The following is a 17919-nucleotide window of genomic DNA, read 5'->3' on the forward strand; positions in this document are numbered from 1 at the left end:
GACAGCTATCCTTAGTAATAAGCTTCTACACTTGTCCCTTAAAAAAAGAGAGCAAAACCACCCTCTATGTAACTTTATAAATGTAAGTAACCGTTTAAACTTCATCGACATTAAAAGGTAGCTGATACGACTCATTGTCTTCAAATCGCTTTAATATTTTGTTGCGCGAGGGAGAGCTGGCTTAAAAAAGGCATTCCATAGTGTTTATTACCAATGCGCGACCTTTCTGCGTACGATTTACTTTTGTCAAAAGGGTATTGAGAAAATGTCAAAAAAGAAAACCACACACACACACACACACACACACACACACACACACACATACACGCATAAACCACGCAATTGGAGAAAGTCGTGTAAATCGTTTTTTCAACAGTTTATATAACCGCCCTGTTTGGACTGCAGTAAGCGACACAGTGGATTGGTAGACCCCGGCCAGCGGAATACAATTGGAAACCAAGTGATATCTGTCACCTCTGGAAAGATCATTCTGTTTCTGAGATTTAACTTTTTTACGCTTTATTATTTTTCCTAAAAGTTTTATTCTTGCTTGTTTATTCACTTTTTCTTTGTCTGATCTGCGTTGGTAGTCCTCTACTCTATTATAGGTGATGAAACTACCTGACAACTGGCTCGTAGGATACGTTTTGGTCGTCATATTTTGCGCCTAATGCAGTCGAACATCCCTACCTGAATTTAACGCTGCAAACGCTGTATTTATCGTGGTGGAGACATCGGTGATACGAAAGGAAATTTGGAGAATGTCTGAGGAGGGAGACATTTCTTTGAAGATGGACCAAATCTGCAATGGTTCTGCTTCGTTAAGGGACAAACTTGTTACCAAAAACTGGAGATCCATCAGCCTTCTTTCCGTAATGTACAAAATGTCCACCAAAATTTTCACTGGAAAGGAAACGAACATTAGAGTTTAATCAGACATGGGACAACTAACGTTAGTAGCAGATATAGCGTAACTGAATATTTGTAAGTCGAGGACAATATTACACAGTGTTTGGCAAGACAGCCAATCCACAGTGACGGGTAGCCGAAAGGCACGCGTTTAAGCTCACGCAGGCTGGCGTGAGGTCTGGAACAGTTAAGGGAATTTGTAGTAGCAAAGAACGTAAGTAACTACTGGAATACTTAACTTTAATTCATAATTGGTGACCATCGGTCTGACGGTACATGCATCACAAGATAAATAGCAATTGAAAATGGCGCCTTGCTAGGTCGTAGCAAATGAGAGCGTATTTTGTCAGTGAACCATCGCTGGCAAAGTCGGCTGTACAAGTGGGGCGAGTGCTAGGACGTCTCTCTAGACCTGCCGTGTGGCGGCGCTCGGTCTGCAATCACTGACAGTGGCGACACGCAGGTCCGACGTATACTACCGGACCGCGGCCGATTTAAAGACTACCAACTGGCAAGTCTGGTGTCTGGCGGTGACACCACACACAGTGGAGCAATAAATGTGACTTAGGACCTAGGTTGGGGTCCATAGATATTGAGAGACCGTTTCATACGTTTTCTATGAAATCTGTACTAACAGTTCTTTAGAATCAGGGCACTGGTTCATGTACACTAGTATACCGGAAAACATGTACTTTAATCACACGGATACCATTACACTTTATCAGAATACGATGTGTGAAATTCAGTATTAAAGGCGAGTCAGGCAGAGAGTTTTGGTATTACCAAAGTTATTCTCAACAATCCTGGAGGATGTTTTCCGATCTTAAAACTGGTAAAGAGGAAATGTTAAAGCGACGTGTCTGAGCCACAAATGTCACGCAGATCAGGATGAACGGTTTGCTTTAGGCGCAGATAAACTTCACAACGAATGGAGAAATGTAATAAAGACAGTTTGAAAGGAGGGATTTGAATATGATTACGTAGGCTTTCCCGGCGTAATAAGTCTTGAAAGTCTCTTCGGGTTTGCTGCCGGATCCTAAAATCAACTTGACTCGATATTTCGGCGATCCAACTGTTCGCCATCTTCAGGAAAATGCGGCTTCTGCTGATGAGTCCCGCTGAGAACTGACGCAAGATTGCAATTCGCCGTCCTATATAGGCCACCGTTCAGTACACGGCGCATGCGCCGCCCATCACGGTTTCTGCCTTACAAAACAGGGAGGTGGCGCCGCCCTTAGTGAAACCCTGCTGGCAACGATATATCGCAATCCACGCCGCACCGAAGAACGTTCAGTTTTGATCCGAGACAATACAGGATTCTACGTTTTGCTAAGAGGAAACCCATTGTCTCTGTTGATTAAATTATCAGCCAACCTAATTTCAATCGCCTCTTTACAGACACTATTCCAAAAACCGGAAATGTTGGCAATCACAACAGTTTCCTCAAATTTCATTTTGTGTCCCTCATTTAGGCAGTGTTCTGCTACGGCCGATTTTTCCGGCTGTTGTAGCCTCGTGTGACGGCGATGTTCCACACACCTGTCATGCACTGTGCGAATAGAACGGCCAACGTAAGCTTTCCCACATTGACACGGGATTTTGTACACTCCGGGTTTCCTAAGTCCCAAATCATCCTTCACAGAGCCGAGAAGAGCCCTAATCTTAGAAGGTGGACGGAACACACTCTTAATGTTAAAATTCCTTAAAATTCGTCCAATCTTAAACGATAAGCCTCCAGCATAAGGAAGAAAGGCCACAGACCTATGTTCCTCTTCGTACGCTTCCGGAGATGGTCCAAATTCCATAGCCCGGCGAATCTGTCTCTCGTTGTATCCATTTTCCTTAAAAAACAGTCATCAAATGCTCAAGTTCTTGGGTTAAGCTGTCTGCGTCGGAAATGGCATATGCTCTCCGTATCAAAGTCCGAAGGACGCCACTACGTTGGTGTGGTGGATGAAAACTCTTAGGGCTACCCATAGCCACTCCGTCATTCTGTTCAAAAGTGTTACCGTTAAATAAAAAATACGTGGAGGTCAGCACATGACGACAAAGCTTCACCAGCTCTTCATCCAGTTTTTCACTGATCAAGCTAAGGGACTCTTCCAGAGGAACTCATGTAAATAGGGATACCACATCGAAACTCACTAACAGATCTGAAGGATTCAACTTCAAAGATCCCAATCGTCGAATAAAATCCACCGAACTGGATATATGGTGCTCACACTTGCCAACAAATGGACTGAGGGCAGATGATAAGTACTTTGCCAGGTTATAAGTGGGTGCACCCAAATTACTAACAGTAGGGCGTATAGGAACCCCTTCCTTATGAAACTTAGGCAGACCACACAACCTAGGTGGAACGGCAGCACCAGGATGAAGTTTCTTACGTAAATCATCTGACAACGAACTCTTTTTCAACAGTGAAAGTGTCTTACGTTTGATCCTTTCTGTGGGGTCATTAGATAGCCTTCTGTACGCCGCGTCGTTGAGAAGTGAATCCGTTTTTAGGACATAATCATCCCGCGTCATTACAACTGTGGCATTCCCCTTGTCAGCTGGTAAAACTACTACTTCGTCATAATTCTTAAGGGAACGAATGGCTGCCCTCTCTGCGGAAGAGATGTTATTCCGCGGTGGACGAGCCCGACGTAATGTGTGCGACACTTCTTGCCTTATTTCCTCTGCTTGATCCTCGGGTAGGCTGTGTACTGCTTGTTCTACAGAGCATATGAACTCTGTGATAGGAAGTCTCTTGGGAGTGGGCGAAAAATTTAAACCTTTCTCGAATATCGACACTGCGGGCCCATTCAACGCCTTGTTAGAGAGATTAATCACAGTACGCCGACGTTTATCCACTTCTGATGCTGTAGAACGAGAAAGAAGCCGTTCAAATTTCGAGCATTGTCTGGTAACGGCGCTCCTATGTGTCCAATCTGATAGCGCCGGCCGGAGTAGCCGTGCAGTTCTAGGCTCTACAGTCTGGAACCGGGCGACCGCTACGGTCACAGGTTCGATTCCTGCCTCGGGCATGGATGTGTGTGATGTCCTTAGGTTAGTTAGGTTTAAGTAGTTCTAAGTTCTAGGGGATGATGACCTCAGAAGTTAAGTCGCATAGTGCTCAGAGCCGTTTGAACTATTTTGGCGCTGTTCTTCTTCTTATAACTGCCATTTGGGTTTTTATTTTCCACACTTCACAGCACTAGGAACTGAACAGTTGTTTTGAAGCTATGTTTTGGTTTGTGTCGCCGATGGTCGGATGTTATTGCCAAAGATCTAATGTTATTGCCAACACTCCAGACTTTTTTTTTTTTTTTTTAGATATCTGTGATTTGGGTGTGTATGCATAAGTGTGTGTGTTGTTATTAACCGTAGTAGGGAGTCTGTACTACTGTGTATTTTCTCATTTGTCGTTTGTTTGTTTTCTGCAATGGCTTTCTGGATGTGGAAGTCTTCACGTATTTGTATAAGTTATTTGTCATGGTAGTTTCTTCTCATTATTTTCATATCTTGTTCCACGTTTGTAGGATGGTAGTTACAGTGCTTTAAGCGTTCTGCAAATGTGGAATGGTTTTTCGTACTTTCTGCATCTGATGTGTGCTTTGTATTGTGTTATAAAATTCTTGCATGTCACACGCATGTATATTGCTTCACAACTTTGACATTCAAGTTTGTATATTACTGATCCCTGGAATTTATCGTTCTTTGTTGTTGGTTAGCTTAAGTTTGATTGGAGGGTTTACACAATTTTATTGCTATTTGGAAGCCTTGTTTCTTTAGTATGTTTGCCACTGTGTGTCGATTTATGTGTGTAAGTCATAGTGTATCGCCTGCTTCTTTTCTGTGTGTTGTTGTCATTGTGTGTGTGTGTGTGTGTTGAGTGTGATTGTGAGCTTGCCCCTTGAGAGTTATCTTGTATTCTGGAAATATTGTGTTTGTTTTGTACTTCTGTTTTCATCTTTTGATTGAGTTTTTGTACTTGATGCATGTCATAGCCTTTGTTCGTTGCTGTTTGTATGATTGTACTTATTTCTTTTTCATAGTTTCTCTTGTTGCATATTTAATCTATACAATGTAAGTCTTAGTGCAGCAAGATTCTGGTTGTGGAGATGATTATATGTGGTATGTATTATTGTGTCTTTGGCTGTTGGTTTTCTGAAGATGTTAAATGTATGTCGCCCATTTTCTTTTATTACTCTTATGTCGAGAAAATTTATTTAGTTTCCTTTTTCTTTCTCAGCTATGAAAAATACATGAGAACAATCATACAAATAGCAAGGAACAATGACTATGACGCAACGAGTACAAAAACTCAATCAAAAAATAAAAACAGAAGTACAAAACAAACACAGCATTTCCAGAATGGTAGATAACGCGCAAGGTGCAAGTTCACAATCACACTCAACACACAGACTGAAGCACCTATTACCCCTCGGCCACAGCGGACGGCCCAGTCCTAGTTCTTAGGTCGGATAGATGAGCTGGTAGCAGAGGCATACACACATGTTCCCTTATAAGATGCTTCGGGAATACAAACGGGAAACCCTGGAGGGAAGGCAATGTTCTTTTGGGAAACACTGTTGAGAACATTTAAGGAACTGGCATTTGAGGTTGACTGCAGAACGATTCTGCTGCCACCAACAACATTTCGCGTAAGGAGCGTAAGGTAAGATACGAGACATTACGGCTGATACAGAGGCATATAGACAGCCGAGTTTCGAACTCGAGAGCTTAGCGTGGGCAGGCAGTGATTCTACCTCTTCTCTTCTTGTCCCCCTCAAGCTAGGAACATCGTACTGCCGGCTGACGTCTTGTAAAAAGTTGACATGTGCATTTTCTATTACTGACACAGCCATTTCGAAGCTTCTTCGTCCAGGATAATTAGCGAGACGTTTGCTTACTCATACTACACTGAGGTACCGGTAATTCTATATCGCATAATTTTCAGGTTCGTTTTCGAGATTTGCTTTGAAACTGCGAATTCATGTAGGCAAGATTAGCTCTTTGTTTGGTTTTCGTCTTTGTTTGAACACACAAAGATCAATATCTCGTTTTCATTGAGTCATCCGAGCATATCGGTCGTCTTTCACATCCCACTCTGTAAATAATATTACGGGGATTAAAAAGCATGTGGGTTATTCTTCTCATAAAATCAAATCTGTCATCAATTATTTGCTCACGCCGCCATTTTTTAATCCTTTGGTCTTTAATCTTCTAGCTTTGTTCTTTGAAGCACCATGTACAAGTTCGAGGAACTGAAATGAACTATCTTCTGCATGATTACTCTTTCAAGAAACTATCTTAAACAGTCTCATTAATTTCCGTTTTTGTGCGCAGCTTTCTGCTAAATAAGACGAGTGCATGTTGGAGTGAAATTCAAGAGACAATTGCTTATTTCTTTCTCTGCTGTTGCGTGTGGAGAAATGGTCAGACTTGTTATAATGTACACCATTATTGTTATCAATGAGTTTGAGAAATGAAACATTTTCTACTATGTTTTTAGAATGATCTTTTCTGAATTTCAGTCGTCTGATGTAAGGTGAGTTATATGGATAACTGTTCTTGCCTCACTTAAACGTAGAGAAACACTTTATTACAATATAAATGTTTAAAAAACGTATTTCGGTTTACAAATGTACCTCCTTGTTTCTTTCTGTTTGATATTCTCGAATGTGATTCTCCAATTCCGATATTGCGTCCGATCGTAAAAAGTGACCATATTACCCGTCAGGAAAACTGTACCGTAATAAAAGTTAGTTCCACATGTCACACATACTATGCCGGTCAGGGTAGCCGAGCGGTTCTAGGCGCTACAGTCTAGAACCGCGCGACCGCTACGGTCGCAGGTTCGAATCCTGCCTCGGGCTTGGATGTGTGCGATGTCCTTAGGTTAGTTAGGTTTAAGTAGTTCGAAGTTCTAGGGGACTGATGACCTCAGCAGTTAAGTCCTATAGTGCTCAGAGCCATTTCTTTGAACACATAATATTACTCACTGATTTCTAAAATGATTCTACACACAAATAAGCATGTGTTATTCTATCCCTTTGTGAGGATTTTAACATTTTAATGCCGTTTACAACGGTCTCTGTTCTTTTATATTTGGTTAATACAAAAATCCGATTTAAAACGTTCTGCTACTGCCACTTGGTATTGTGTCAGGTACGAGAGCGTTAAGATACCTATGAAACATGTCCTAAAATTAGAGCAATAAATATGGAGCTCCATTGCAATGTAACACTGCGTTTGAGGTGGAGAAGCAGCAAAGCAATTTCTCGTTCAACGTAATACCTTGATAATACCAAAAAAATGGTTCAAATGGGTCTGAGCACTATGGGACTCAACTTCTGAGGTCATCAGTCCCCTAGAACCATACAAATACTTAAACCTAACTAACCTAAGGACATCACACAAATCCATGCCCGAGGCAGGATTCGAACTTGATAATAACAGATCACCGGAAAAACATAGATGTAGTAGGTGATAAAAAAATTGTGGTAATCTTATCGTGTATGCTCAATAAAGGACAAGTTCAGGAAATCCTAGTTTATGTTTGTTTTATGGATGTAGAATGAATGAAGTATGGGGATTAGCATTCCACTTGGAAGAGAGGTAAAAAATACCGCACTGTGTTAACAAAGAGTCAGAGAGGTAGGCAGAGACAACACCATATTAGATGGTCGAGTCACATTGATCTGATCACTGCCTATGTTCGACATCAACGTGAAATAACCCTCAGAGACGGCAGATGGCAGCACTAGCGCTAGCAGGTATATATCGTGCTGCAGAGACGCGGAACACAGTGTCGTAATGCGGAAACAGAACGATGTATCTACCATCCAAAAGGACACGATCATTGGCTCTCGGGGCGAGGGTGGAAGCATTTCCGAAAAGGCTAACATTGTAAACAGTTCGGATGCTGCCGTGGTTGAAGTATACCGTCAGTGGCAAAATGGCACTATCCGAAATCAGCTCTCGCAGGAGAGCTTCTGTAAAGTTTGGAAGGTAGGAGACGGGGTACTGGCAGAAGTAAAGCTGTGAGGACGGGGCGTGAGTCGTGCTTGGGTAGCTCCGATGGTAGAGCACTTGCCCGCGAAAGGCAAAGGTCCCGAGTTCGAGTCTCGGTCCGGCACACAGTTTTAATATGCCAGGAAGTTTCATATCAGCGCACACACCGCTGCAGAGTGAAACTCTCATTCAGGTCTTCAACCGTTTCCACCGGGGTTTCGTACATCAACGTCTTGATATAGCGACAGAGGAAAAAGTCGAGAGGTGTGACATGCCGCGATCGCGCTGCCCGCGAGACATCACCGCTCCTTACAGTCCAACAATGAGGGTACGTGCTGTCCAGGTGCTCGCGGACAGTAACATCGAAGTGGTTTGGTGCATCGTCGTGTTGAAATCACATCCTTTCGCTGTCAACAAGGCGCACAGTCTGCAAAAACTGTGGCATCACATTGTAAGTAGGCTGTCTAGGTTTTTATATTGGTAACGCCACGTAGCGCTCTGTATGAAAATCACTGGCTGTGCTGTGTGCAGTCTGTGGCTGGTTTGCATTGTTGTTGGCCATTGTAGTGTTAGGCAGCTGGATGTTAACAGCGCGTAGCCTTGCGCAGTTGGAGATGAGCCGCCAGCAGTGGTGGATGTGGGGAGTGAGATGGCGGAGTTTTGAGAGCGGATGATCTGGACAGAGACAGTAAATTTGTAAGACTGGATGTCATGAACTGATATATATATATATATTATGACTTTTGAACACTATTAAGGTAAATACATTGTTTGTTCTTTATCAAAATCTTTCATTTGCTAACTGAGCCTATCAGGCCTATCCGCAGTTAGTGCCTTCAGTAGTTTGAATCTTTTATTTAGCTAGCAGTAGTGGCGCTCGCTGTATTGCAGTAGTTTGAGTAACGAAGATTTTTGTGAGGTAAGTGATTTGTCAAACGTATAGGTTAATTTAGTGAGGGCCATTCTCTTGTAGGGATTATTGAAAGTCAGATTGCGTTGCGCTAAAAAATATTGTTTGTCAGTTTAAGCACAGTCATGTATAATTTTTGTAAGGGGACGTTTCATAACATCTCGCAGGAATTCCGTGTAGCACAGACCAGTGGAACGGCGAGACGGTTGGAACAGTTACTATGAGATACGTTGTTGTTTTATGGTGTACGCTGTGTACGTGCATAAGAAAATAAATATGCATTTCCGACCATTGGTTCCCTATCTCATTGTAATCTGTTGTGGACCCTTTGTCACCTGTTACAATTTGATCCAAAAGGTTTGAGACACCCTGTGCGGGGGGGGGGGGTAAGGAGGTTGCAGCTCGTAAGATGTTAGACGAAATATTTGAAAAATCTGAAACAATCAGAAGTAACTCGCGAAGACGGAGCACCTAAACCTAAAACGATGTACAGATCTTCTGTTCCAAACAAAAAGCAACACTGGTCCATCTTACATCAACAGCTGCTCGCCCATTACTTGAGCAACAGAATTTCTAACCTGATCATATTCCAGTGGCAAATCACTCGCATTGAAGGAAATGTTACAAGTCGACTGAGCAGAATCTGGAGAGGCGATATTCACTTTCTGTTTTTTCATCTATGTAATTAAATTTTTAAAGACTGACCGCTTATCCTGCAGGAAGCAGTGTGGATTGTGGAAGCGCAACCGAATAGCTGGCGAAGAAGCTGAAGTTTCCGACTATTTACTTTCGTCCAGGTGTGCCTCCTACTAGCCTAGGAGGCGACGAGCTTGTCGGAGGATGGTCAGTGGAAGCGGACAAGGCGGTCATTCGGCAGGGAAGGAGCCGGCTGGCCCGAGTTACTGACCAGTGCAGTTCCTAACGAGATATTCCGCTACGAGAAAAAGCAAGAATGGTCCACTTGACGTAATAGAGAGAACGGACTTTCACACCGTGTAGCCTATTGTACTTGAGTGCAGCATCAAATACAGGGTGGGCAAACACAAACCTAGCCCGGAAAATATTGCAGGAAGACTGACGTAGAACTGACACTTGTTAACGAACGCCACTGGATATTCTCAAAATGACCATCACTGAGGTCCACGCAGCGCTGTGCTCCCTTTATCAAACTGTGAGATACACGTAGCAGGTTCGCCTGAGTGACAGCAGCAACAGCGTCTTCAGTGTTCTGCTGTAGCTCTTCCTGTGTGTGAGGATTATTTAAGCGCAACTGATGCTTTGATCTGCCCTGCAGATAAAAATCACAGGGAGAACAATAAGCCGTTCGAGAAAGCCAGGAGATTTTTCTGCCCTGCTGACTGTTCTCTCCACACGGAACACCTCATGAACTCGTTCCAAGGTTGTCAAGGCAGTGTGTGTTGTAGATCCGTCTTTCTGAAAATATCCGTACAATCGCTTACCTTCTATAAGTTGATCTGCATGTGGACTAAACAGTTACTGGACAAACCGGTTAGCACTAATAGTTTGGTGAAAGAGTCGTGTTGCGGTGCGGACACCAGATATTGAGTATTTGGTACTCAATATCTTAGGATTATGCAGCGGCTCTTCAAAGTACTGATGGAATTGCGAACCTTCTGTGAGTTCACACGCTGAATCAAGCCCCATCTGAAGAAACGACAGACATAAGATCCAAAAGACCCGGTCCCTTTTCACTCAGAAACCATCGGCAGAATCCAATATGTGAAAGTTCTATCGGACGCTTTAATCGTGCACAACAGTAAATTTTCGTGGGCTCATTTCTGCTAACCTTTCGACACGACTGCCTGGTAATTCCGACTTTCACAAGCAAAACGGCGTCGATTTCGTGGAATTTTCTTCCAGACTTTCCATCATTAGAGCATCATTTCGTGCTGATCGAACTCTTTCCAATTTTTACGCAGATTCCGTACCTCAATCGGTAAAAACGGAAGCCCTATCCCATAGCTTACTTATCCGTCTATCTGTTTGTCCGAATGTTAAAAACGCGTTTTCTCAGGAACGTGTAGATGTATTAAGCTGAAATTCATCTCTGATTCCGTGGTCTGTGTTCCCACAGCAGTACAAGACACTGAAGCTTCTACGTCAATGTAATCAAAAGATACGACCATTTACGTCACGTAAACTAACTTGAAAAGTTCACGGGACACCTCTTAATATCGTGTCGGACGTCCTTGTGCAAGACGCACTGTAGAAAATCAGCGTGGCGTGGACTCAAGAAGCCATTGGAAGTCCACTGCAGTAATACTGAGCCTCGCTGCGAATATAACCATCAACAATTGGGAAAGTGTTGCTGGTGAAGGATTTTGTGCGCGAACTGACCTCTACATTACGTCCCGTAAATTTTCTATGGGATTCTCGACGGGCGATCTAGGTGGCCAGATCATACGCTCGAATTGTCCAGAATGCTCTTCAAATCAATCGCGAACAGCTCTGCCCAGGGGCATGGTGCATTGTCATCCATAAAAATTCGGTCGTTGTTTGGGAACATGAAGCCCACGAATGGCTGAAAATCGTCTCCAAGAAGCTGAATGTAACCACTGCCTGTCAATGATCGGTTCAGTTAGATCAGAGGACCCAATCCACTCCGAAGAAAGACCGCTCACGCCATTAAGGTGCCACTGCCAGCTTGTATAATGCCTTGCTGACAACATGGATCCACGGTTTCGTGGGCTCTGCGCCACACTAGAACCCTGCCACCAGCTCTTACCAACTGAAATCCGGACTCATCTGACCAGTCCACGGTTTGCCAGTCGTTACGGTCCAACGAATATGATCACAATCCCAGCAGAGGGGCTTTAAGCGAAGTCGTGCTGCCAGGAAGGCACCCGCGTCAGTCGTCTGCCATCATTGCCCATTAACGCCATACTTCGACGCACTTTCCTAACGGATGCGTTTGTCACACGTCTCACGGTGGTTTCTGTGGTTATTTCTTGCAGTGTTGCTTGTCTGTTAGCATGGCAAGTCTACGCGAACCCCATTACCCCTCGGTTATTAAGTGAAAGCCGTCGGACATTGTGTTGTCCATGGTGAAAGATAACACCTGAAATTTGGAATTCTCGGCACATTCTTGACACTGTGGATCTCGGAATATTTTCGAAATGTAATGGGCTATGCGTCTAGCTCCAACAACCACTCCGCGTTCAAAGACCGTTAATTCCCGTCACGTCGGAAACATGTTCATATGAATCACCTGAGTTCAAAGGACTGCTCCACCAATGCACTGCCCTTCTTTACCTTGCCTACGCGACACTACCGCCATTTCTGTATGTACTTGTCGCTATCCCACAACTTTTGTCACTTCTGTGTATTTTAATATTCGCTACCTAGTTCTGGAAGCTTTCACGTATAAACAACGTTAAAATCCGAAACTAAGTTTTTAGTATCACACGAAAAAATACTTTTTTGTCATTCACTATCTGGCACAGTGTCTGTCCAACCATACTTTAAGACCCCTTTTTCTTAGAGACGTATTGACGTATTATTGAAATTTGTCACGTGCTAAGGCGTACGGTTCCTTGCCGGTGTAAGAAACTGAAGTTTCCAATAAAGTGCGGTCAAAAGTTAGAGCCATTTATGTCACATACAGGGTGAGCACAAAGTCTTGCCCTGATTATAAAAATTTATAACAGAATAACCGTTTGATACAATAAGTTACATTTGATACCTTGACATAGGTTAGCGTTGCTAGTTTTTTTTAAGACCACTTACGTTAGTAAACCTCAACGTGTGCTCCCTTGGTAGCTCGGAGAATGTCGTGGCGATATTCCTGTTCCCGACAGGTGTTTCGTAACATGTGTTCTGTCACAGTACCCACAGCAGCTTGCATCCTAGCCTTCAGTCAGCAACTGGTGTGACGAAGACTCTGTTCTTAACATAGCACCAGGAAAAAAGTCAAGGGACGTAATGTCTCAACGGCGGGATGGCTAGGGTGCTGGACCTTACCTTCCAGTCCACAGATCCGGATATTACTCCCCTCTCCAGACGTTACGCCCCTTGACTTTTTTTTCTGGGGATATATCAAGGACAGTGATTTCGTCACACCAGTTGTTGATGTCGACGAACTGAAGGCTAAGATACAAGCTGCTGCGGGTACTGTGACAGAGCACATGCTGCGAAACACCTGGCGGGAACTGGAATACCGCCTCAATATTTTCCGAGCTACCAAGGGAGCACACTTTGAGGCTTACTAATGTAAGTGGTTATAATAAAAGCTAGTAACACTAACCTATGTAACGGCATCAAATGTAAATTATTATATCAAATGGTTATTCTGTAGCAAATTTTTATAATCAGGGCAAGACTTTGTGCTCACCCTGTATTTTGATACTGGTAAAGTCATAATCAAAAACTAGTGGGGTATTTCCTGTTGGCTTAGAATCACGCTGTTTGTCAAGAAGCAAATACTATCTGTACAACCAAATGGAAAATTCCAAAAATTTTTAATTTTTAATTTTATCACACGAACAAAACATTTCTTTTCTCATTTGTTACAAGACGTCAAACATGAAATCAAAACAACGAGTAGTTCTGCATTCAGGCTGACTGCGTCACATTGGTGAAAGCCGAACATCAGGTAACGTTCCGGAATTTATCCATCATCAGATATCCAGGATTGATTACTGTACACAGTACAGTACATTTTTGGAACACAACCTACGACTAGCTTAGAGACAGAAGTGATGACACTTTCTGCAGGACCTGATAATCATTTTGTAGGACAATGCTCAAGCACATACAGTACACGCTGTTACTGATTTTTTTGACTCGTGGGGCTGCTAAGTGCTATACCACCTACTGCACTCCCCTGACTTAAGCCCTCGCGAGTTCAACTCGATTTGTAAACTGAAGGAAACACTTCACAGCATTCGCTTCAGAACTGCTACAAATTCGTCGGGCAATAGACCGCGCGGCTCGAACTGTCAACACAACTGACACTGCACGACTTCCACATTGCTGCAACGGGTTATACACAATGCTGGTGACTACTTTGAAGGTCAGTCAATTCTGAAACACATACCTATTTTGTACGAGCTGTAAATAAATAGTTGCCACTATTAAAGTTCCAACCCTCGTATTTGTCTTGCAGTCACCGTTTTCCGTGACAGTTTTTGATATCCGTGGCTCCATCTGGTGTCATGGAAGCTACTTCCTGACATTGATATCCTATCAATGTGTCTCTCCTTTTAGTCTGGGTTGTTCACATGTTCCTTTATTGGCCGATTCTGCGGCGAAGCTCCTCACTCCTTACGAGTCCACTTCACTTGCAGCGTCCCTCTATTACACTACGATTCGAACGCCTCAATTCTGTCTTCTTCAGGTTTTCCCACAGCCCAAGTTTAACTTACACGCAATGCAGTTCTGCAGACGTAGAGACTGAGAAATTTCATCCTCAGATCAAGGCCTTTGCTTCATTCTGGAGGGCTTATTTTGGTGAGGTACGCCCTCTTTACTCGTGTTGGTCTGTTTTTTAAATCCTCCTTCCTTCAGCTGTCACGTGTTATCTTTCATCCAAGGTTGCGTAATTCTGTGACATCGTCGCTAATTTAGTTAAGTCTATGGCTAGTATCATTTCTGCTAATTGTCAATATTTTTTCTTTGTTTTGTTCACATTCAGGCTCAGTAGACATTCATTACATTAACACTTGTTCCGTAGATCATGAATACGACATTTCGTAATGAAGTGGAACGTATCATTTTAACATAAGGTTTCCTAACGCGACTAAATCTTTATTTAGTGATCATTATCCTTTCTTCTACTGTTGTAGCTATGCACTTTGCTTTATTTTTGAATTGGGATGAATTATTAATAACAAATTTCGTAAGTGAGTATATGTATTGTGAAGGTACTGGGAATATCCATAATGACTTAAATAGATGTCTGCAAGGTCATTTCGTGTGGGCTGCAGCTATTACTACACGATTTCACTGCACGATTTTGTGTAATTAACACTTGTTCTCTCATTGTTGTTGTTGTTGTGGTCTTCAGTCCTGAGACTGGTTTGATGCAGCTCTCCATGCTACTCTATCCTGTCCAAGCTTCTTCATCTCCCTGTACCTACTGCAACCTACATCCTTCTGAATCTGCTTAGTGTATTCATCTCTTGGTCTCCCTCTACGATTTTTACCCACCACGCTGCCCTCCAATACTAAACTGGAGATCCCTTAACGCCTTAGAACATGTCCTGCCAACCGATCCCTTCTTTTAGCCAAGTTGTGCCACAAATTTCTCCCCAATTCTATTCAATACCTCATAATTAGCTATGTGATCTACCCATCTAAACTTCAGCATTCTTCTGTAGCACCACATTTGGAAAACTTCTATTCTCTTCTTATCCAACCTATTTAACGTCCATGTTTCACTTTTATACATGGCTACACTCCTTACAAATACTTTCATAAACGACTTCCTGACACTTAAATCTATACTCGATGTTAACAAATTTCTCTTCTTCAGAAACGCTTTCCTTGCCATTGCCAGTCTACATTTTATATCCTCTCTACTTCGACCATCATCAGTTATTTTGCTCCACAAATAGCAAAACACCTTTACTACATTAAGTGTCTCATTTCCTAATCTAATACCCTCAGTATCACCCGATTTAATTCGACTACATTCCATCATCCTCATTTTGCTTTTGTTGATGTTCATCTTATATCCTCCTTTCAAGACACTGTTCACTCCGTTCAACTGCTTTTCGAAGTCCTTTGCTGTCTCTGACAGAATTACAATGTCATCGGCAAACCTCATAGTTTTTATTTCTTCTCCATGGATTTTAATACCTGCTCCGAATTTTTCTTTTGTTTCCTTTACTGCTTGCTCAATATACCGATTGAATAACATCGAGGAGAGGCTACAACCCCGTCTCACTCCATTCCCAACCACTGCTTTCCTTTCATGTCCCTCGACTCTTATAACTGCCATCTTGTTTCTGTACAAATTGTAAATAGCCTTTCGCTCCCTGTATTTTACCCCTGCTATCTTCAGAATTTGAAAGAGAGTGTTCCAGTCAATATTGTCAAAAGCCTTCTCTAAGTCTACAAATGCTAGAAACGTAGGTTTGCATTTTCCTTAATCTATCTTCTAAGATAAGTCCCTTAATAATGAATTATCCGAAAATATGATGCCATATGTAAGGAGTGAATGAAAAAAGGAACAGTAGATTAATTTACTGATATCTTTATCACCAAAATTTGCAATAACTCTTACAGCATAAGAAGCTGAACTCAGACGTTTCAGCAAATCATCAATGTGTTCTTTCTATTTAAATTTCTCATTAATGCATACACCCAGAAATTTTGAAAATTGTGGCTTGGCAACAGACTTCTGTTCGAAGTTAATTCTGATTAATGGTGTTATGCCATTTACTCTACAGAACTGTGCATACTGTGTTTTCTCAAAATTTAGTGAGAATCTATTTGCAGAGAAACACTTCTTAATTTTCTGAAAGATGTTATTTACAATTTCCTCAGATAATTCTTGTTTGTTGGGCATGATTACTATACTTGTATAATCACCAAGAAGAACTATCATTGCATCTTCATTAATACGGAGTAACAAGTCATTAATATTTACTAAATACAATGAAAGACACAAGACTGAGCTCTCTGGGACACTGTTCTTGATATCTCGCCAGTTAGAAGGTCTGCTGATTCTTGCAGTCCATCTGTACAATTAATTTCAAGCTGCTGCATTCTTTCAGTACAATAGGAATTAAACCATTTGTGCACTGTCTCATACCACAATACTTAAGCTTATATAGAAGAATTTTATGATTCACAGAGTCAAAAGCCTTTGAGAGATCACAAAAATCCCAGTGAGTGATGTTCGGTTATTAAGAGCATTTAATATCTGATCATTCAAAGCATTTAAAGCATTTTCTGTTGAAAACTTTTGTGGAAACCAAACTGACATTTTGTTAGTACTTCATTTTTACAAATATGTGAAGCTACTCCTGAATACATTACTTTTCAACAATTTTGGTACAAGCTTGTATTACTCTGTTGGACATGCTGTCAGTCTTATGCGAGCTTTTATTTGAGAGTGAATTTATTACTTCACTAGTTTCAGTAGGAGAGGTGGGTTGAATTTCAATGTTATCAAATTGCATAGGTATTGCCTCTTCGATATACAGTCTTGCATTTTCTAATGAACAGCTTGATCCTATTTTCTCTGCAGCACTTAAAAATGATTACTAAAATCATTTTCTACTTCCGTCTGTTTGTTAACGAACTCTTCACTGAGTCTGATAGAAATACAGTCTTCCTGTGCTCTCAGTTGCCCTATTTCTCCTTTAACAATATTCCAGTTGCTTTAATTCTATTATCAGTAGGGCTAATCTCATACATAATGCATATACCTCTGGTCTTTTTAATAACTTTTCTTAATACAGTGCAGTAGTTTTGATAATGTTTGACTGTTTCTAGACCATTATTCTTTCTAGCTAGGATAAATTTCCCTTTTCTGTTTACAAGATATTTTTATTCCTTTTTTAAGTCAAGACATTTTAGATGGTTTCATATTATTATGTTTCACTAGTTCCTTAGGGAAACTGTTTTCAAATGTACTCACAAAAGTACCACAAAATAGTTGAAATTTTAAATTACCATCACGTTCCATGTGCATCCCATCCCAGTCTAACTGTTGCAAGCTTTCCTTAAAACATGCAGTAGCTAAATCGTCAACTGATTCCACTATTTTGGAGGACTGTTCTGTATTATTGTATGACGCTGTGTCATACACTGTAACTAGCTGTGTATCACGATCAGAAACACCATTCGTACCTGGAAAAGTTTTTATTTGATTAAGCTTACCTTGCTCTATAAAAATATCATCTATCAGTGTGCTGCTTTCCTGTAGTGCCTGAATAGGAAAACAGTAATTTGTGTCAAACTGAAAGAACCAAGTAATACTTCAAGGTCATTATTAATGTCAGACTCTTTCATAAAATCTACGCTGAGATCCATACAAACAATAATTTGCTTACCTCTGTCTGGCAGAGAACACGAGAAGGAATCCAAGTTTTCAGAAATAGTTGAAAATATCCCAGTTGGCACCTAAA

The sequence above is a fragment of the Schistocerca americana genome, chromosome 4 (assembly GCF_021461395.2).
Source record: "Schistocerca americana isolate TAMUIC-IGC-003095 chromosome 4, iqSchAmer2.1, whole genome shotgun sequence".
NCBI classification, from domain to species: Eukaryota; Metazoa; Arthropoda; class Insecta; order Orthoptera; family Acrididae; genus Schistocerca; species Schistocerca americana.